Raw genomic sequence first — 21,348 nt, 5'->3', positions numbered from 1 at the left:
GTGTGAAATACATGTATATATTTCACCCTAAGGGTTGTGACATGGTGTCTCATTGTGGTTACCTATCTACCTATATTTATTTATTTATATTAATTATGTTTATATACATACATACAGTCATATATATGTAGTCACATATGTGCATATACATAGTCACATACAGTCATATCTGTGCATATATAGCCATATAGATATGTTATGTACATACATACGTTTGTCTTTATATTATGTGTATTTATGTAAATATCTATATTTAGCAAGTATTGGTGAGGATTTGGAGAAGCTGAAACTCTTGGGCAGCCTTGCACGGAGGTGTGGAAAATGTGCCATCAGTGTGGAAAACGGTACAGCGTTTCCTTAAAACACTCAGCACAGAATTATCGCGTAATCCAGATTCCACTTCCGTATCCATCATACCCCAAAGAAGTCAAAGTAGAGATCAAACAGGTATTGGAACACCCACGTTCATGCCGGCTTTATTCACAGCAGCCAAAAGGTGGAGGCAACCGAAGGGTCCATCAGCAAACAGATCAGTGGATAAATCATCGAATGAGGTTGACAATTCAATGCAATATTATTCAGTCTTAAGAGGGGAGGAAATGCTGACCCGCGCTACCCACGGCTGAACCTCAATGACATTACACGAAATGCAATGAGCCAGAAGCGAAAGGACAAATACTGTAAGATTCCATTCATGTGAGTTATAGGAACATCAAATTCATAGAGAAAAGAGTCTAGTGGTTACCAGGGGCTGGGAGGAAGGGACAATGAGAGGTTAGTGTTTAATAGAGAAAGAATTTCAGTTTGGGACGATTAAAAAGTTCAGGAATGATGACGATGAAATGAAAACACTTATCGGCACACAGACTTGCATGCAAACGCTCGGCAGCCGCAAGTTGGAAACAGTTTAAAGGTCCATCAACTGGATAAAATGGGGCATATCCATCCAGTAGAATATAACTCGGCAATAAAAGGAAATGAACTGGAATTCCTGTTGTGGCTCAACGGCTTAAGAACCCGACATTGTCTCTCTGAGGAGGTGGGTTCGATCCCCGGCCCTACTCGGGGGCTAAGGATCCTATGTTGCTGCAAGCTGCAGTGTAGGTCACAGATGCAGCTCCCATCCTGCGTTGCTGTGGTTGTGGTGTATGTAGGCCAGCAGCAGTAGCAGCTCTAATTCGACCTCTAGCCTGGGAACTTCCCTATCTTGCAAGTGTGGCCTTAAAAAGAAAAAAAATGAAACAAAAAGTGGATGAGCTACAGATACATGCTATGACACCACTGAAACAAAAACACTGTGCTAAGTTAAAGAAGACAGATGCGATGTAGGGTCCAAGGGAGGGTCTCTGGACTGGGAAACACCAAACAGTAGGGCCAAGCTCTCACACTGAAAAAAGAAGGATTAAATAAAAGGTCATAACATGAATGCAGAGGTGCCTTGCAGCCTTTCCCCTCCTTGGACCCCATGACCGTGGCAGTGAGGATTAGCCACTCCAGGCAGGAACGTGGGAAAGTCTTCTCCGGGAATCCAACCAGCCCAAGGTACAGACCAAAAGATGTTCACAGCTGGGATCCTGCTTGCAATATTTCCAGCCAGATCGACAACAGCGAATGCGGCAAGGCTTAGCCCTCACCACAGCGCTGCTGCCACCTGAGAGTGGTTCGCCAAGGACAATCAGACCTTCCGGAACAAGCATCTTAGAAGTGTATCACCCCCAAAGGAAAATCAAGCAAATAAACCAATGAAAAGGAGTAAACTGGAGGGAAAATGGACCACACCAGGAGAAGGTAACATAGACTGAATAAAAAGAATGGACTGCATTTTAAAAAGATACATTCGAGGCACACAAAAAGCACCCTGGGAAACTAAAAATGTGATATCATAAAGGAATAATTTTAAATGGAAAGTGTGGGGGAGGAAAAAAGAGTGAAAAAAGAAAGGGAAGGAAGGAGAGAAGAGAAGAAATAAGGAAGGGAGGGGGAGAGAGAGAGGGAGGAAGGAAGGTAGGAAAGAAAAGAGAAAATTCAGGAAAATGAGAGGACTTGCATAGAAGGTCCAACACACAACTAATCAGAGCCCCAGAAGAGAGAAAGTGGCAGAGGGGAGATCATCTAAGAAATAATTCAAGAAACTTTCCCAGACTAGACAGATGAATTTCCAGATGAGAGGTGCCCCACCAGTGCCAAGCCCACTCCCAACACTTGAAGGGTCTGGACAGGAGGATAAATGGACATATGTCATATATCTAAATTTTTTAAAGTTCTAAATGAAGCTAACAAACAAAGTAATAAGTGAAATATGCTCTCTCCTACCTTGACAGATACACCTGCAGAACTACCTGGAAGGCCAGGTTCTGATAGAGAATCCTCGGGCTCTCTGATGCTCTGCTTCAGAATGCGGAGGCATGGGGAGTTCTGGCCCTGGTGACATCCTTTCTCTTCTTCTCCCAGCTCCTGGATCCATCCCACATCACGAGGGGCCTCACGTGCATGCCCATGGGCAGGCCAAGTTCCATCCTCACCTCCCACAAAAAGCTGCATCTTGGCAGCTCCATAAACACGGGAAAAGCAAAACAGATTCGCAGGCACCCAGTCTGGCTGGAGAAGACAGAGGCCCCTAGGGGAGACCTCTTGAAGATGAAAGTGGCTTAAAATTCTGTTTGAACATCTTGGGCGAGAGTTTACGGTTGCCTGATTGATAAGACCAAAGAAAACAAAGCCCAAACCAAACCAAACCATAAACAACTAGACAATGAATAATTTCCTGGCAAACAAAATGTTGACTCGGGGGAAAAAAAAGTAATCACAGCATCTATGTAGTTCAGAGGTTCGGACAGCGTGCTGCAAAGTCATGACAACATAAAACCCAAACAGAAAGAACGAAGGCAGGACGGGAGGGAAGGAGGAAGCAAAACCCCATAAATCTCCTTTGGGAGGATAAAGGCAGAGAAGAGATGCGTGAGTGAGCGTTGGTGTTGGAGAAGGTGGTTACTGAAATGCTTGTCTTTCACAAGAGGAAACATCTCGAAAAGCAAAGAGCAGGAGCACAAGCGTGCAGTTGAGAGATGGAGGTGAACGGTGGGGGGCCATCAGCTAAAAGCGAGGTGCGTGGGCAGGGATTGATCTTATTGATAACGAGACTTACAGAATTCCCTTGTCTTTACATTTAGGTATTCCTCGACAAAAATAAACATTTATGACCCCTAGCCTGGGAACCTCCATATGCCGTGGGTGCTGCCCTAAAAAACACACAGAAAAAAATTTTTTAACTTTAATTTCAAGAGGAAAATGTTTAGAAAATGGACACCTTTTCTCCTCCCTCCCCTCACCCTGCACGGACGGAATCAATTTCATCTCCAGCCCTACAGCGTCCTTCAGGGACTCCATCTCCAATCTGACACTTGGAGTAGCCTCTGGAGTCTGTCTCACTGTATTCACTCCAGGTCATCCTGTGCAGTGCTTCCAGAAAGATCCTTCAAACAAAAAAGAAATGAATTAAAATTAAGGGTTTAACTATATGGAAAAAGAATCTGAAAAAGAATGGAGGTATTTACATGTATATGTGATCTACTTCGCTCTACGCCTGAAAAGAACACGCTATTGTAAATCAACCGACTCCGATCGAAAATAAATATTTTGGAGCTCCTGTTGTGGCTCAGCGGGTTAAGAACCCGACTAGTATCCATGAGGACGAGGCTTTGATCCCTGGCCTTGCTCAGTGGGTTGAGGATCTGGCATCACCGCAAGCCGCAGCATAGGTCACAAATGCAGCTCAGATCCGGTGTTGCTATGACTGGTATAGGCCTGCAGCTGCAGATCTGATGTGACCCCTAGTCTGGGAACTTCCATATGTTGCAGATGTGGCCCTAAAAAGAAAAAGAAATAAAAAACAATAAAAAACAGAGTTTCCATTGTGGCTCAGCAGGTTAAGAACCTGACAAGTATCCATGAGGATTCAGGTTTGATCCCTGGCCTCACTCAGTGGGTTAAGGATCCAGCAGTGCCGTGAGCTGCGGTAAAGGCTGCAGACATGTCTTGCATCCTGAGTTGCTGTGGCTGTGGCTGTGGCCGTGGAGGGCAGCTGCAGCTCCCATTCCACCTCCAGCCTGGGAAATTCCATGTGCTGCAAGTGTGGCCCTTAAAAAAAAAAAAAAAAAAAAAAAAGCAAAAAAATGCCCCAATAAAAATAAGTAAGGGTTTAAACATCCTTCAGGTTCTTCTAGTTGCCCACCGGACAAGATCTAAAATCGGAAGCACGTGGAGTTCCCTGGTGGCTCAGTGGGATAAGAATCCGGTGTTGTAACTTCTGTTGTGGATATCTGCCTGCTGTGGGCCAAAATACAACAATAATAAAATCAAATCGGAAGCACAGAACATGAGGCCTGTCTGTCTTCCTGCATCCCTGAAACCATTCCCGGGTCTAAAAGCATCGGTCACATCAACCCGCCTGCAACCCCATCTGGCATCTCCCCAGACCTCACGCTCCTTCCCCCAATTCCTTCTGCTGCAGTGCCATTCCCCTCCCTGCCTGCCCACCTCCTCTTTGCTCTCCCTCGAAAGTCTAAGGTGGAAGCCCCAGAAAAAGCCTTCTTGAGTTTCCAGGGGGCTTGTACCCTCCTTGAACCCATCCCTGCTGTCAGGGGATGAGCTTCATCTGATGCACTTACTCAGCCTCTTCTGAGCTGAGATGGGGTGTGTGGGGGGGAACCTGCAAAGGAAAGTCGGGGAACGGTGAGCAGAGAAGAGCAAAGGAACCCACGTTCAGCCACAAAGTTCCCATCGACCCCTTCCTGGATGCCCAGCAGCCACCCATGCCCTATCTCCTTACCCACCCTCTTGCCTTGCTGACAGCTCCAAAGATGCACTCGCCAGTACAGAACCCCCTCATCCATGGTTTTATTCTTCTTGGTTCTAGTTACTCTTGGTCAACCGTGGCCTAAAAACGTGAAATGGAAAATTTCAGGAATATAGACTTCAAACGTGTTTAGAGTTCCCACTGTGGCTCAGTGGGTTATGAATCTGAGCAGTATCCATGAGGATGTGGGTTTGATCCCTGGCCTCGCTCAGTGGCTTAAGGATCCAGCGTTGCCGTGAGCTGCGGCGTAGGTCAGCAGCTGTGGCTCCATTTGACCCCTAGTCTGGGAACTTCCGTGTACCACGGGTGTGGCCCTAAAAAGCAAGAAATAAAAAACAAAAAAAAAGTAAATTGCATGTGTGCTGTCCTGTATAGCAAGATGAAATCTCGTGCTGCCCCCTCCATCCGGTCTGGGACCCAGACCATCCCTTCGTCCAGAGGGTCCTGCCCACCGTCACTCAGCAGCAGTCCTGATGGTCAGATCCGCTATTGCCGTATCCCAGTGCCTGTGTTTAAGGGACCCTTATTTTCCTCACTCAAGGCCCCAAAGTGTGAGAAGAATGATGCTGGCCATTCAGACTGACAAAGAGAGGCCAGTAAGTGCTTCCTTTAAGGGAAAAGGTGAACGATCTTGACTTAATAAGAGACCAACAACAACAAAAAAAATCATGAGCTGAGATTGCTAGGATCCATGGTAAGAACGAATCTTCTGTCCATGAAACTGTGAAGAAGGAAAAGGGACACTTGTGGCAGTTACAGCAGCAGTTATAGCCACAGTGCGCGCTAAGTGCTGAGTTAAGGGGGGAGACGCAGGCGTTCCCATCGTGGCTCGGCGATTAGCGAGCCTGACTGGCATCCACGAGGACACAGGTTCGACCTCCGGCCTCGCTCAGTGGGTTAAGGGTCCGGCATTGCCCTGACCTGTGGTGTAGGTCGCAGATGCGGCTTAGATCCCGAGTTGCTGTGGCTATGGTATAGGCTGGCGGCTACAGCTCCAATTGGACCCTACCCTGGGAACCTCCATATCAGGGCTGTAGGTGCAGCCCTAAAAAACAAAACAAAACAAAAGACAGAAGAGGCATAGATTTGTATAATAAGATGTTTTGAGAGAGAGAGAGACCACATGCACATAACTCTTATTAGAGTATATTGGGGTGTGTTTTTTTTTTCTTTTTATTTAGGGCTGTACCCATGGCATATGGAGGTTCCCTGGCTAGGGGTAGAGTCGGAGCAATAGCCCCTACCCTACGCCACAGCCACAGCAATGCCAGATTCGAGCTGCACCTTGACCTACACCACGGCTCATGGCCACGCCGGATCCTTAACCCAATGAGTGAGGCCAGGGAGCGAACCCTTGTCTTCATGGATACTAATTAATACTAATTAATGGTACTTAATCTGCTGAGCCACAACAGGAACCCTGACAGTGTCTTGTTTTAATGGTCCTCTTTTGTTATTAGTTATTGTTCATCTCTTACTGAGCCCAATTCGTAAATCAAACTTTACCGTGGGCGTGTATGTATGGGAATAACGGTGCTTACAGGGTCCAGAACTATCTGTGGTTTCAGGCGTCCACGGGGGTTTTGAATAAGGGAGGGGGCTGCTGGGTACATGAGACGCCTTTTTTCTCTCCCAACAGGGAAACGATGCAGAGTGGCGGCCTTGGCAGTTTTCTGTCCAAGACACTAGTCTCTGGGTGGCGTGCTGTCCTCTCTGCTGGGCCTGCCACACGGGTCCTTGTGGTCTGGTCGCTGCGACTGACCACATGCACAGGGTCTTTTAGAAAGAGCTCTGTAAGACCCCCCCCTCCCAAATAACTCACTTGGAGAGGGGAGACTGGGAGAGCCCAGTCCCTGGCACTGGCGCACACATGCTGATGTCCAGAACGGCAGCAAGTCCTGGCCCTGACGGCACCACAAGCCCCTGGTCGGTCGTCTGGTCTCCCCAACCCCCACTCTGGCCTGTGTTCTGTCACCCTGGTTGTGTGTCCTCCGTGGAAACGTCGGAGCTGGGTATGGGGAGAATACACCCTCACAGGCCACTTGGTACTGGCATGGAGAGGGCACAGAATACGAGGCATCACTCTCTTTTGCCAGATGTAGGGTTTTTTGGGCAACACAGACGCTGAAGGCTGAGCTCAGCCTTCTGTCTCCTTGCTTCCCGCCACTTCCACAGGCTGGGGCGACGGAGCCAGGGACCCGGTCACGTCGGGGTCCCTGGATATGAGAGGGGGCCTGAGAATTTCACTTTCCCAGCAACAGGCCTCCCAGCCAGGCCTCGGCCCCAGAAGCTGGGACATGCTGCCATCTCAGCCACCGTGCACAGCGGCCACTGCTCCACCGCTCGCAGCTGGGTTTCTGTGCTGGGAACATGAACACACTTTCAGAGGTGGTGGCACTACCTGTGCCCGCAGGCTGCACACCAGCCCCTCTTTACACAAGGAAAGAGAGGCCTTACGCAGTCCCAGGCCGAGATGGAACCATGAACCAGAGCCTGAGCTTCCTCGTCCTGTGCCTGCATCAAACACTAACGTGAAACAAGGACTAAACATGAACAAGTTCATGCATCATTTGCATAGTTTTAGAAAAGTGAATTTTTTAAAAATCATGACCACAAACAACTCATACAGCTCAAAAACAAAATAACAAATAACCCGACTGAAAAATGGGCAGAAGACCTAAACAGATATCTCTCCCAAGCAGATGCCAGTAGGCACATGAAAAAATGCTCAGCAAATGCAAATCAAAAGTACGATGAGGTACCACCTCACACCAGTCAGAAGGGCCATCAGTGATAGGTCTACAAATAACAAATGCTGGAAGGGGTGTGGAGAAAAGGGAACCCTCCTGCATTGTTGGTGGGAATGTAAGCTGGTACAACCACTATGGAAAACAGTATGGAGGTTCCTCAGAAAACTGGATATAGAACCACCATATGATCCAACAATCCCGCTCCGGAGCATATACACAGACAAAACTCTAATTCAAAAAGATCCACGCACCCCTATGTTCATTGCAGCATGACTCACAATAGCCAAGACATGGAAGCAACCTAAATGTCCATCATCAGATGAATGGATTAAGATGTGGTAAGGAGTTCCTGTCATGGCTCAGTGGTTAAGGATATACATTCTTTTTTTTTTTTTTTTTTTTTTTTTGCTATTTCTTTGGGCCGCTTCCGCGGCATATGGAGGTTCCCAGGCTAGGGGTCGAATCGGAGCTGCAGCCACCGCCTACACCAGAGCCACAGCAACGCAGGATCCGAGCCGCCTCCGAAACCTACACCACAGCTCACGGCAACGCCAGATCGTTAACCCACTGAGCAAGGGCAGGGACCGAACCCGCAACCTCATGGTTCCTAGTCGGATTCGTTAACCACTGCACCACAACGGGAACTCTGGATATACATTCTTTTTCTTAGATTAACTTAACTTCCTGGCCTCGCCCAGTGGGCTAAGAATCCGGCATTGCTGTGAGCTGCAGTGTAGGTCGCAGACGTGGCTCGGATCTGGCGTTGCTGTGGCTCTGGTGTAGGCCGGCAGCAACAGCTCCGATTAGACCCCTAGCCTGGGAACTTCCATATGCCATGGGTGTGGCCCTAAAAAGACAAAAAAAAAAAATGTGGTACATATATACAATGGAATACCACTTAGCCATAAAAAGAACAATAATGCCATTTGCAGCAGCATGGATTCAACTAGAGATTCTCATACTAAGTGAAGTAAGCCAGAAAGAGAAAGACAAATACATATGATATCACTTGTATCCGCAATCTAAAATAGGGCACAAATGAACCTACCTACAAAACAGAAACAGACTCACAGACATGGGGAGCAGATTTGTAGTTGCCAAGGGGGAGGGGGAGGGAGTGGGATGGACCGGGAGTTTGGGGTTGGTAGATGCAAACTATTCCATTTAGAATGGATAAGCAATGGGGTTCTACTGTACAGCATAGGGGACTATACCCCATCTTGAAGGAAAATAATATAAAAAAAGAATGTATATATATATATATATATCTATTATGAATGGGTCACTTGGCTGTACAGCAGAGATTGGCACATCATTGTAAATCAACTATACACTAATTAAAAAAATGATGTAAAAAAATCATTAAAAAGACTCAGTGACCAAAGGAACAATTGTTTCTTTATTTTTCTCTCTCTCTCTCTCTCTCTCTTTTTTTTTTTTTGCTTTTTTTAGGGCCACACCTGTGGCATATGGAGGTTCCCAGGCTAGGGATCTAATTGGAGCTACAGCTTGCAGCCTACACCACAGCCACAGAAACACCGGATCGGAGCCATGTCTGTGACCTACACCATAGCTCACGGCAACAAAAAAACAAAACAAAACAAAAAACCAAAACAGATAAGCAGTGAGGTCCTGCTGTATAGCCCAGGGAACTATACCCAATCACTTGCAATGGAACATGATAGAAGATAATGTGAGAAAAAGAACGTATATCTATGTATAACTGGGTCAATTTGCTGTACAGCGGGAATTGACAGAACACTGTAAATCAACTATAATAGAAAAAAATTTTTTTAATAAAAAGATAAAACCTACTGAACATCATCAGCTTTAACGAAGGCCCCGGGAGTCGCCCGGGCGTCCCGGGAGATGAGACGCCAGGGTAGGGTGGGCCCTGTGGAGCCACCACTGGGACTCTGGCAGGTCCCGTGGAACCACGGGTGGGAGCCCAGGGGACAGGGCTTTCTCCCATCCGATGCCGAGAGCAGATGGCCAGATGAGACAACACACAATGGAGACCACAGGCACAGGGATGCTGAGCTGTGAACTAACACACTGGCAACACAATCCTGCTGACATGTACTTGGTGCCATGCGTCACCCTGGTTGGGTAACACGCCGTATGGCATTCCTGGCAAGCGTGTGTAATTGGCAATATTGCATGGCCAACTGGGGGGTGGGGGGGCAGGAATCTGAGAGGAGTCTCCGAAGTCCCATGGCTACAAGCCAGCGTGCCTCAGGCCTCAGCATGCCCACGCCCTGCAGGGAATGCCCACAAACCAGGGGATCCCGAAGCCACGTGCTGACAGTTGGGCCTGGCTCCCTGGGCTGGGATGGGCACCGGGTGGCAGCTGAGGTCCAGGCTGCATTAGGGTCGGGGCGAGGCAGCAACCCCCAACGTAGGGGAGCCCTCTGCCCATTGCTGACTTACATGTGATCAGGGTGGCAGGGGTACTTCAACGACATCCCCCCACACCCCCTTCCCCATGGGGCCGAAGGATCTAATCCCCTCACTGCTGGAAACGCTCTGGGAATGCCCTTGACTGAGGAGACTTGTCTCATCCAAGATCCCGTGTCCCTGCTGGGGGTCCGCATCCCAGCTGATGGACGCAAGGGCCGAAGGCTCGGTGCTCACCCCAACCCCACCTGCAGGGCCACCCGCCTCCCCCACTGACCCCTCCTGCACCCTCGCTCCCCCAACAGGAGCAGCCCTGAGAAACCGCCCATGTGCTCACCTCCCTCTCAGAGCCGGCTGCCCAGGAAGGCAGCCTCCAACAGCAGCCCTGGGATTAGTATCCTGGGATTAGTATCCCGGGGCTGCTGTGACAAATTTCCCCAGACTGAGTGGCTTAAAACAACAGAAATTGACTCTCATAATCTGGAGGCCAGAAGTCTAAAATCTCAGTGCTGCAGGGCTGTGCTCCCTCCAGAGGCTAATGGGGAGGGTCCTTCCTGCCTCTCAGCTTCTGGTGGCTCCAGGTGTCCCTTGGCTTGAGGCCACATCACCCCACCTCCACCTGCAGCATCACGACTTCACCCAGCCATCCCCTTGTGTGTCTCAAATCTCCTTTCCTTTCTTGTTGGTTGGGTTCACAGCCAATCATCCAGCACAATAGCACCTCAAGATATTTGCCTCCGGGACACTTGCGGGGATCCTTACGCTCTGAGATGCTGGGTGGGCATATCTTTGGGGGGGCCCCAGGGGAGCCCACTGTGAGCAGCCAGGCTTCCATTCTATGACAACAGTAAGAGCAAACTCCCGGGAAGGCAGTGGTCTCTGCTGTTTGTCTCTGGGGCTCTAGGGGCCCTTCAGAAGGGGGACACCATGATCTGATCTGTCACTGCTCTGTAAAGGTGGCCGTGGGGGACACAGACCCACCCCCCTGCCAGCACCCCGGCAGCTGCAGCCACTGGGAGAGTGGCCCTCACCTGCCGCTAGCACTTCCCCGAGGTGACCCTGGGGATGCCAGCCGCAGTCAGAGAAGAAGAAGCCATAGGACAGTCTGGGGCATCTTTCAAAACCTCCCACTGAGGATACGGAATAATCATCTTCCTGGCACCCTTTCCTGGTGGAAGCTCAAAATGCTTCCAGGACCAAGTGGTCCTCAGGGACCCTCCCAGGGAACGTGGCCCTGAGGTTTCCAGCTGAGACCCGGTGCCAGGCCACCCTGGGCTCTGTGCCAATCCCACCACCTCTCACAAAGCAGGGAACATGATTTTAAAGGAATGGTCAGGCTCATCCGTCGCAGTCTTCTTCCTTGTCAACCTGCGTCCTGACATCCCAGAACTGGGCCTCCTCTGGGCCAGTATTTGGGTTCTGGTTATTCAGCTCTGCTCCAGGGACCCCAAGATGCTCTGAGGGCCAAGAGCCACAGTGGGAATCAACCCAGGGACCTCTGACCCTGCTCCCTCCAGGGAAGCCAGACAATCTACACAGAAAAAGACACTGCAATTCTATTAAAAAAAAAAATCTTAGTATGTTACACAATCCAATATCAGACAGGCTGCTTTAAGAGACCGCACTACCAGAAATAAGAAAATCATAGGTCAGAAGGCTACTGGACAGGAGCTGTGGAGGAATTTAAGCACTGAATGGATAAACAGAGTCAGATCTTATGTTACGCATCCAGCCACACTGAACACAGTCTGAGGTCACACATTTGAAAATATCAGCTTCCAGAATCTCACACGTTCAAATTCTGGTATTTTGAAAAGTCTCGTGTGGCCCAGGACTCTGGCCACTGGAAGTGAGACACTAGGATCTCAAAAGGTGGTAACTGAGGGGGAGAAGCCCTCATCGAGGACGCAGGGTGACTGCCGAGCCCGAGGTGTGATCTGGCCCGTGGGGCACAGGGACACTAACAGTGGCTCCTCAGGGAACCTTCGTCCTTGGAGGTGCGGGGACGTGAGGTCGGCTGCATGCTGCTCTCCCCTCCCCCATGATGCTGCGGGAACAGGGTGGGGGGCGGGAGACTCATGGGCTGAGTCTGAGCCCCAGTCTGGGACTTGCGACGCCTCTCCTGTGGGGCGAGGCCACTCTTGCCACGACCTCCCAGGGTGGGTCTCGAGTCCAGGTGAGGAGATGCAGATGGGTGGGGGGAACCCAGGCAGGGCTGGGTGGCTCATTCTGGGGCTTTGCGGCCCACCAGCAGGTGACTTGGGGTCAGGTGGGTTCCCTGTGCATTAGAGGAGCTTCTTAGACAGCGGCGGCGGCGGCGGGACCTTGACCGTGACTGTGGACAGCAGGTAGCCCAGTGCTGGCTCCCAGTGTAGCCACATGCAAATCCCCCTCCCTGAGGCGCTGGCACCGAGGGAAAAGACGTGAACTGCCTTCATGTCCTGGTGTGGGTGGCCAAGGGTGGCTGCAAGGTGCCCGGTGGAGGGGGGGGCTTCACCATCACCTCACTGCATTTATGTTTTACTCACTTTGAGGCACACGGGGGTTAGTAAGTTGCTTAAGACCAGTCCCAGCTAAAGCCACCAGTCCTGTCTGCTCAAGGTTCTAAATAAGGGCTCAGTCACATCTGCTGCACGTGACTCATGCCACAGAGAAGCTCTTAAAACGCTATTTACCTGGTCTGGGGCTTCCACCCAGCCCTGCACAGATGCGCGGGCTGATCCATCTTGGAGACGAATGGTGAGCGCTTGGTGGCACATGGCAGCCGACCCGGGGTTCCGACGTCTCCCTCCTTTACGGCGGCACAAGCCTCAGCACCCCACGGCCGGGCTGGAGCACGGCTTTGCAGGGTTAGGGTGGGAGCTGAGCTGCACTCTTTCTTATTGCAGGGGGGCAGGGTGGAGGCGGCGTTGTAGACAGGGGTTAGTCACCCCGAGACTTGACCTCTCTGTAGGAGGTGGAGCTGGGACCAGGGTCGGGAACTTGTGTGTCCCCAGGCGCCCTCTCCAGCTCCCTGGAGGCCTCCACTTTCCCTCACGTCCTTCTGTGCCTTTTGCCACTTTTCGCCAGCGTCCCCACCCCCACATCCAGCCATGAACTTCGAAGGGTGACTTTGTCCCCTCAGGACGGTGCCAACGAGCGCGCAGGTAAACCATGACACAATGCTCTCCCACAGGTGGCAGCAGGCTCTGCCCACTTGGCTGGTGACAGGATCCCTAGAAGGTAGATGTTTCCGAGCAAATACACACGCCCGGCCATCGGCCATTGGGAGGGAGGTGAGGTCTGACATGGGCCGACCCCGATTTCTCCCGACCCGCAGAAGTTCTTGCTTTGCCCCCAGACAGGGCCCCAGCTGCTTCCCTCAGGGTCCGGACTCTGCAGGAGTCGGACCTCAGAGGCAAACTGAAGGCCAAGCGGATGGGCCCCCAGGAGCCCGTGATAGACAGCAGGCCAGCCCCATAAATGAGACACCCCCGCGGCCAGGAGCACGTCGCCAAATGCGCGCAGTGGGGCCACAGCCCTGCGTGGGGATGATGAACTCCGACAGCTGTTGCCTCCGAGGGCTGACCATATGCAGAGGCTGGGCCCAGCACTTGTTACATCATCCGCCTTAAGCGGGCCTGGGAAGTCAAGGCTGGTCCATAGTTCCCATGTCACAAACAGTCACAAAAGCTTGGAGACAACCTCAAGGGCAGGCCAAGCCGTCACAGAAGTCAGAGCATCGGGTCCGCTCACGACAGAGGCAGGTCCCTGGGACATGGATTCCTTGTAATGTCAACCAGCCCTTAATTGAAGAGCCGGGAGTGACCGAACAAGTTCTATCACATACCATCCCGCAGCGCCCCGGGCTCTGGGAGACAAGCATCTCCTGCTGCCAATGGGGGCAGGAAGAGGAAGAGAGAGCCTCTGAACCTATGTCCTAGCCCGCCGTGCCGAACACCGAGGTCCCCAGGGTGGCCCCTCCAGGCCTTAAGTCAGCTCTGACTCAGCTGGCACACTGCTGGGCAGCCTCTGTACCTGTGTCTGTGCCTGAGTCTGGGTGGGCTCCCTGGACACAAACTCCCTGCCCCAGTGGGTCAATCTTAGCCTCGGACCTAGGCTGGGCCCACGGCTGGACTCAGGCATTTTTTGGAAATGGAAGTTTGAGCTGATGGGTCTGATCCCCCCAGAAGCTAGCTGCAAAGGCCAAGAAATTCCCTTGGCAGCATGGCACCAGAGGAAAGACTCAGGCTTTGGAGAGCTGGGTTCTAACCCCATTCTTGCCACTTCCTAGAGTGGGACATGGGGAAAGTTCATGAAAGACTCTGAACGTGGAAGGGGAGCCATGATGCCATGGGGGTGGTTTTAATATATCTGCTGGAGTTCCCTAGTGGCTCAGTGGGTTGAGGATGTGGCATTATCATTGCAGTGGCTTGGGTCACTGCTGTGGCACGGGTTCAATATCTGGCCCTGGGAAATTTCACATGTCATGGGTGCAGCCAAAAAAAAAAAAAAAAAAAGGTCTGCAAATACCTTGCTATTCTTCCCTTTAGGATGTGGGGTCTAGTTCCCTCCCCTCGAGTGTGGGCTGGACTAAGTGACTGGCTTCTCATGAATAAAATGAAGCAGGAGTGCCGGGGTGGGACCTCAGAGACCAGGTCATGAAAGGCACTGTGGCTTCCTGTCCCCTCTCGCTCTAGGGGAAGCCAGCTGTCATGTCATGAAGAAAGGTCAAGGTGAAGGACTGGGGTGTCCGTGCGACAGCTGTGTGAGGGCGCCATCTGTGAAGAGGACCTTCCAGACCCCGTCCAGCCTTCCGATGGTCCTGGCCGACAGCTCGACCCCAGCCTCACGAGACACCCTGAGCCAGAACCACCTAGTGCCGCTGCTCCTGAATCCCTGACTCAAGCAAGTGGTGAGATAATCCCCATTTGATGCCTTCAGTCGGTACATTGGGGATATTTTGTTACACAGCAAGAGATAACAGATATATTCACTCATCTGCAGTATCTGTCAGCATTCACTGGGATAACACACGCAAAGAGCAGAGGCTCAGTCTGTTTAGATCCTTTCCACTTGGACATCTCAGCAGCCCCCTCCCCTTGGGGCTAAGGTTTGGACCATGGGTTATGCCCACTCAGGGGCCAGCCCTCCAGCAGCTTCCTAGCTTCCTCTCTGTTCTCCCTGGCATGCCTCCTAACCATGCCCACCAGGGACACTGTCACTCTGGGGAGAGGAAGCAGCTCTCTCTTTTCTACCAAGGATTAAAGAAATTGGTTGGCATCCAGTTTAATCCAAACCCTGTGTCCATACTATGTACCAGCTTCACTTCTCAGATTCGCCTTCTGCAAGCAGCACAGCTGGCTATTCAAACTGCACATCAGCTCACACCACTTCTTGCTTAAAACCTCTGGTGGCTTCCCTTTACACTGAGAGTAAAAAAATCCCAACCCATTACCATGGCTACAAGACTCCTGGGATAGGCCCCACCCACACTGTAGGATCTATGACTGTGCTCCAGGCACCCGTCTGCCAAAAGACCCTCAGACATGCCAAACCTCCGCTTGCAGAACAGCCTTCTGCCAGACCTTCACAAGGCTGCCCTCTCCCTATTATTTTGAGCCGCACCTCACCCCAGGCCATCTCCACCATGTTATCTTATTTCATCCTTTTTATCACCAGCTAAAGTAGCCAGTTGCCTTGTCTATTGCCTGAAGCCCATGTGCTTCCGGAGAGCAGAGCTGTGCTCTGATTATTCCAGGGGCTGAAATGATCCAAGAGACACTCAGTGGATGTTTGTGGGCCAAGTGGCGGCTTGAACATCAATCAACTTCCCTTTTGAAAGTTTCAGAGCCATCTTTCTTCAGGAGGAACCCTCTGAGAAATCCTTCCACAAAGGGACTGAATCACCTACAGACTTTCTAACAGTAGGTCAAACCTGCAGCAGCAGCAACGTCCTAATCTGGGAAGGTTCTTGTTAGGGATTTTGAAATGCCAGTGTTCTGTCGGAGAGGAGGAAATCCTCTGATTTGGAGGAAGATTTGTTTCCCCCTTTTCTGGGTTTTCATGTGGGTCTGCCCAGCCAGCTGTCCCTTCCCAACAAGCAGAGGTCCAAGGACCACGTAGCTCTGGGACACACACCACTTCCCTGTTCCCCTGGAGGACAGGGACCACGCGAGGGGCCACCTGAAGAAGCCAGAATATTCTGAGGTTCTGGTCGAAGGGAGGAACCAGCGAGGGGCTGAGTGGGGCCAGGCTCAGGGAGAAGGGCCAATACAGGGCCATCCTCAGCAGGTGAGATGGCGATGGCCTCCAGAGCCAACCCACAGAGGACTCCACTTGATCTTGCTTTGGGGACAGGGGAGGGGTGAGTCACAGAAGGTCTTGACACCAACTGGTCTCCTTGCTCCTCTCTCTCTCTCTTTTTTAGGGCCACACCTGTGGCATATGGAGGTTCCCAGGCCAGGGGTGGAATCGGAACTGTGGCCGCCAGTCTACGCCACAGCCACAGCAACACCAGATCTGAGCCGCGTCTGCCACCTACACCACAGCTCATGGCCACACTGGATCCTTAACCCACTGGGCGAGGCCAGGGATCAAACCCTTGCCCTCATGGATGATAGTTGGGTTCATTAACCACTGAGCCACGACGGGAACTACTCCTTGCTTCTCTTGGCACCAACCATGAACAGAATCATCTTTCCAAATCAGATCACATCACTCACCTGCTTGAAGCTCTCACCTTGTTCCCAAGACATAGACACACCTCCACGCTGCGTCTCCATTCACCACCTCCAGCCTCTACCTCCACCACCCTTGTTCTGTTCCCAACATCGCCATCTCTGTTCCCTGAGCCGCAAGGCTGTTCCCACCATGGCATGTCCCATCATGTCCCGAAAGAGACAATGCAGGCCCTCTGCCCAGTCCAATCCCTGCCCGCTTCACCATCTCCCCCTCCTGTCCATTGGGGGGCACAGCCCTGCCAGGCCCTCAGCTCTGATGTGTGGCTTGATTACTGCAGCGAGGGTGCTGCCTATTCTCCTTGGCCCTGCACTTGAGGGAAGGTCGCCCAGGCTGTGCACTGCTGCACTGACGGGACCTTTTCCACATGGACACATCCTTCTGTGGCTCACCTTTGAGCACTTATCTTAAAGTGCATGGACGAGATCCGTGTCTCTGTAACACTGCTGGCATCACCATGAACCAACATAGCAGATGCTCGGACCACACTAAGTGAAAGAAAAAAACAGGAAGCTCTAAGAGCCAGGCCACCATCATCTCAGAAATGTGATGAAAATGACAGTTGGGGCTAGAGAGCTGTTCAGGCTGTGTCTCTTGGCAGGTGGATGAGCACAGAGAGATGCAGATGGAATGGGGTGTGGTCAGGTGTGTCCTGCTGGCCAACGTCTGAGGAAGCCACATCCTCATCCTCCCTTCACCCAGACAGCATGCAGTGGGGGCCAGGGGAAGGACACTCTAGGCCTGGAAGGAGAGAAGGTCCCCATGTGGTCTGGGGATCATGGCACTCTGGTGTCCCCAGCTTAGCCCATGGGAGAAGACGAGCTGGGGAGAATGGAGGGGACGAAGGGGTCAGTAGGAAACGCTGTGAGCCATCATGCACCGAACACAGCCAGACGCACGGCTAAGCACAGGGTACCCTGTGTGTCTCTGCTTCTGGGTGTGGAGCCAGGTGGGGCCACAGCTTCAGCTAAGAGGCACGAGGTCACCACTGCTGCAGGGGGAGCTCTGGGGTCAGTCCAAGGAATCAGGACACTTGGGGCTAGCACATGGGTACCCAAGGGGACAGGTGGGCAGGACCACCCTCAGAAGGGACCTGGTTGCTGCAGGGGAACAGGGTTCTGAAGACTCCTTGGCCAGGTGTCCCCTTTACTGGCTGTTTGTAGGGAGGTCCAGGAGCCCCCAGGAGGGGATGGGGTGGCCAGGAGGCCATGGAAACATCCCAATTTTAATGCCTGGACTGGCTTTGCTAGAACATGCCAGCTGCAGCCAGACCCCACCCCTGCAGGTCAGGCCTGGCTCTTAACTGGCCACACATCTTCTCCATGTCCAGCCATGTGGGCACTCCATCAATCCATGGAAGACACTACGTTCCAGGGCCTTTGGCTCCCGGTCCCTGCTCTCCCTAGAAGTTCCATGATCCTGAGAAGCCCTCCTTATCCTTCCAAGGTCAGCTCAGCCATCCCATCCTCAGGCCTTCGCCAACCCTGAGGCTGGCCCAGGTCCCTTGGTCTCCACTGGACACTCATCCTTTCTGGACCCTGACTGTGCCGACACAGACCTTGGTTCTAAATTCCACAGGGATGAGCTTCCCACTGAACTTGGCCCAGAGGCTCAAGACCAGTACTGCTACTCACTATTCTCTCATCAATGCTGCACTCAATATGCACTGAATGGGAGTTCCTGCTGTGCCACAGTGGATTAAGGATCTAGCATTGCTGCAGTTGTGGCACAGGTTGCAGCTTCAGCTTAGATTCAATCCCTGGCCCGGGAACTTCCGTATGCTGTGGGTGAGGCCAAAAAACAAATTCGTTGACTAGATGAGCAAATGATTGAGTGAACTAAAAATGACCCCCCTCTTGTGGATCCCATCACCTCCTTCCTTGGCTATGTATTTAGGTAGTGGGTACCACTTGTGTGTTCAGGAAAACATGGCTTCTTTGAGGATGCTGGGATATTAGGGGTCCCCTCCCACTGGAGCAAAGATAGCCCATGTGGGCTGGCTGTGAGGTACACAAGATCCTGGCAGAGAATATGGGAGGCAAATTTGCAACTCTTAGGAGCCAGACCTTTGAAGTCCTGACAGAGTACAGTGGAAGGTTGTCCAGGCTGTGCACTGCTGCACTGGTGGGACCTTTTCTACACGGACACCTCCTCCCACAGCTCACGTTTGAGCACCTGTACGTGGATGAGACCCGCGTCTCTGTAATGCTACTGGCATTGCCATGGACCAAACAACCCACTATGTGGTTTCCTTCTCCATTCTGTTTGACGGTTCTACCAGGAATTTTCCCCCTCTAGAAATATTTAATCTTTCCCAACTGGCTGGAAAGGTGGTAAACAAACAAAAAGACTGATAAACAGGGATTTAATTAAAGGCACGGGCTAAATCAAAAAGCAGTGATGTTTCATCTTTCCCTGGCACCACACTGAGCAAGAGGGTGAGAGACAAGAGGGCTTCTCGTATTCGGCTCTTCTAGGAAAGTTGAGGGGAGCTATTTCCCAGGATGTACGCTCCCACTCCCGGGACCCGGCAGCACCTCTGCTTGGGGCAGAAGCACACGGGCTGCTGTTCCCTCCCCTGGACAGTCGCAATGGGTGATCCTCACCTGCCACAAACAGCCCTGGCCAGAGCCACCAGGTCCGCCTGCTGCCATCATCACACAGGAAGTCAGCCTGCTGGCTGACCCCTGCATATATATGCCTGGGGAGCAGCGCCAGAGCCCAGAGTGGAGAGGGCTGGGAGGAAGCTGGCTCCAAGAACTAGGAGAACCTGTTCTGCGGTGGGAGCAGCCATGTGGGGCAGGGAACCCTGCTCAGAGGAGAGAGTGGAGGAGGAGCCTCTGGCGGAGGATACAGATGGTCTTGGCTCCCCTGGTCCCATGACTCTCTGGCAGGGAGAATGATAAATCCATTTTATGTTAATTGGGAAACGGAGTGAGAGATGAGGTCAGTGACTCTAAGTGTTAAAGCACCACCTGTGAAAACTGCCCCTTAGTGGACAAGCTGAGAGACGATTCCAACAAGGATGGAATTCAGTGTTTGCCACTCGGAAACCTCTTTCCTTCTGCAGGATGAGCTCAGTGGGTACCCCTCCATCTGGGTGGACAAGGGTGACACAGGGAAGCTGAAAGAAGCAGAAACGGAAGGAAAGACAAAAGGGAGCTCTTCCAGAGGTCACCTGTCATCAGGGAAGGCAACTCAAAGCCACAGAGAGATCTCACGTCACACCCATGAGGGCGATCACAATAAAAGACACGGGTAATAAATGCTGGGGAGTATGTGGAGATACTGGAATCCTCATGTACTCCTGGCGGGAACGTAAAATGGTGCAGCTGTCTTGGGAAACAGTCTGGCAGTTTCTCAAAAGATGGAACATCAAGTCACCCTATGCCCCAGCAATTCCCTTCCTAGGATACACTCAAGAGAAACGAACACTTGCAGCTACACAAAAGCTTGTACAGAAATGGGCACAGCAGCCCTGGTCATAACAGTCTGTTGCAGAAACAACTCAGATGTCCACAGGCTGGAGAATGGATAAAGCCAAGGTGGTCTAACTACACAGTGGAATATTATTCAGCCATAAAAAGGAATGAAGCATGGACACAGGCTGCAACATGAAAGAATCTTGAAAACATGATGCTCAGTGAAAGATGCCAGATGTAAAGGACCACATATCGTAGGGCTCCATTCATTGCGAAACGTCCAGAACGTGCAAACCTTGGAAACAGAAAGTAGATTAGCAGCTGCCTAGAGCTGGGATTGGGGAGAGGGAGGATTAGGGAAATGGTGTTTTAAGAGGTGTGGAGTTCCTGTCGTGGCGCAGTGGTTAACAAATCCGACTAGGAACCATGAGGTTGTGGGTTCGATCCCTGCCCTTGCTCAGTGGGTTAAGGATCCGGTGTTGCCATGAGCTGTGGTGTAGGTTGCAGACGCCACTCGGATCCTGTGTTGCTGTGTCTCTGGCATAGGCTGGCAGCTACAGCTCCGACTAGACCCCTAGCCTGGGAACCTCCATATGCCGTGGGAGTGGCCCAAGAAATGGCAAAACGACAAAAAAAAAAAAAAAAAAAAAGCACTAATTATCTTTCAGAGTTCCCGTCGTGGTGCAGTGGTTAACGAATCTGACTAGGAACCATGAGGTTGCGGGTTCAGTCCCTGCGCTTGCTCAGTGGGTTAACGATCCGGCGTTGCCGTGAGCTGTGGTGTAGGCTGCAGACATGGCTCGGATCCCGCGTTGCTGTGGCTCTGGCGTAGGCTGGTGGCTACAGCTCTGATTGGACCCCTAGCCTGGGAACCTCCATATGCCGCGGGAGCGGCCCAAGAAATAGCAAAAAGACAAAAAAAAAAAAAAAAAAAGAGGTGTGGAGTTTCTTTGGGGGCTGGCGAAAGTGTCCTAAAGATGACTGCCCAACTCTGAATACACCAAAAGCCACTGAGCTGCACACATAAATGGGTGAATAGGACAGAATGGGAATATGTTGATAAGGCCGTTTAAAGGGAAAGGATTTGAGTGGCCGAGGGAGTTTCCTGACAGCCTGTGCTCGGGGGATCTCCTGTAATTCTCACCATCACCACTGGGTATGTGAAATGATGGACCTAGCGTGAACAATGAAAAACTTTCCTACT

General features: G+C 51.5%; 1 long non-coding RNA gene across 2 annotated transcripts; it reads right to left on the bottom strand.

Annotated features, from left to right (window-relative positions):
• Positions 1 to 448: 448 nt before the first annotated feature.
• Positions 449 to 19,433, bottom strand: LOC110259939 (uncharacterized). 2 transcript variants are annotated; one of them, XR_002342439.2, is made up of 5 exons: positions 19,329 to 19,433; positions 17,115 to 17,210; positions 4,833 to 4,936; positions 4,668 to 4,708; positions 449 to 3,473 (listed from the first exon to the last, which is right to left on the bottom strand). It is a non-coding gene; the product is annotated as an uncharacterized LOC110259939 (long non-coding RNA). The 2 variants fall into 2 exon arrangements; XR_014840960.1 differs by lacking the exon at positions 4,668 to 4,708.
• Between the last annotated feature and the right edge of the window lie 1,915 nt (positions 19,434 to 21,348).

The sequence above is a fragment of the Sus scrofa genome, chromosome 3, assembly GCF_054392235.1.
Source record: "Sus scrofa isolate SSC_HxYL_T2T_F1_AM1 chromosome 3, Sscrofa_HxYL_maternal_Yorkshire_Landrace_v2.0, whole genome shotgun sequence".
Lineage (NCBI taxonomy): Eukaryota > Metazoa > Chordata > Mammalia > Artiodactyla > Suidae > Sus > Sus scrofa.
The sequence above is the reverse complement of the archived record's forward strand: the minus strand, read 5'-3'. Positions and strand labels throughout refer to the sequence as shown.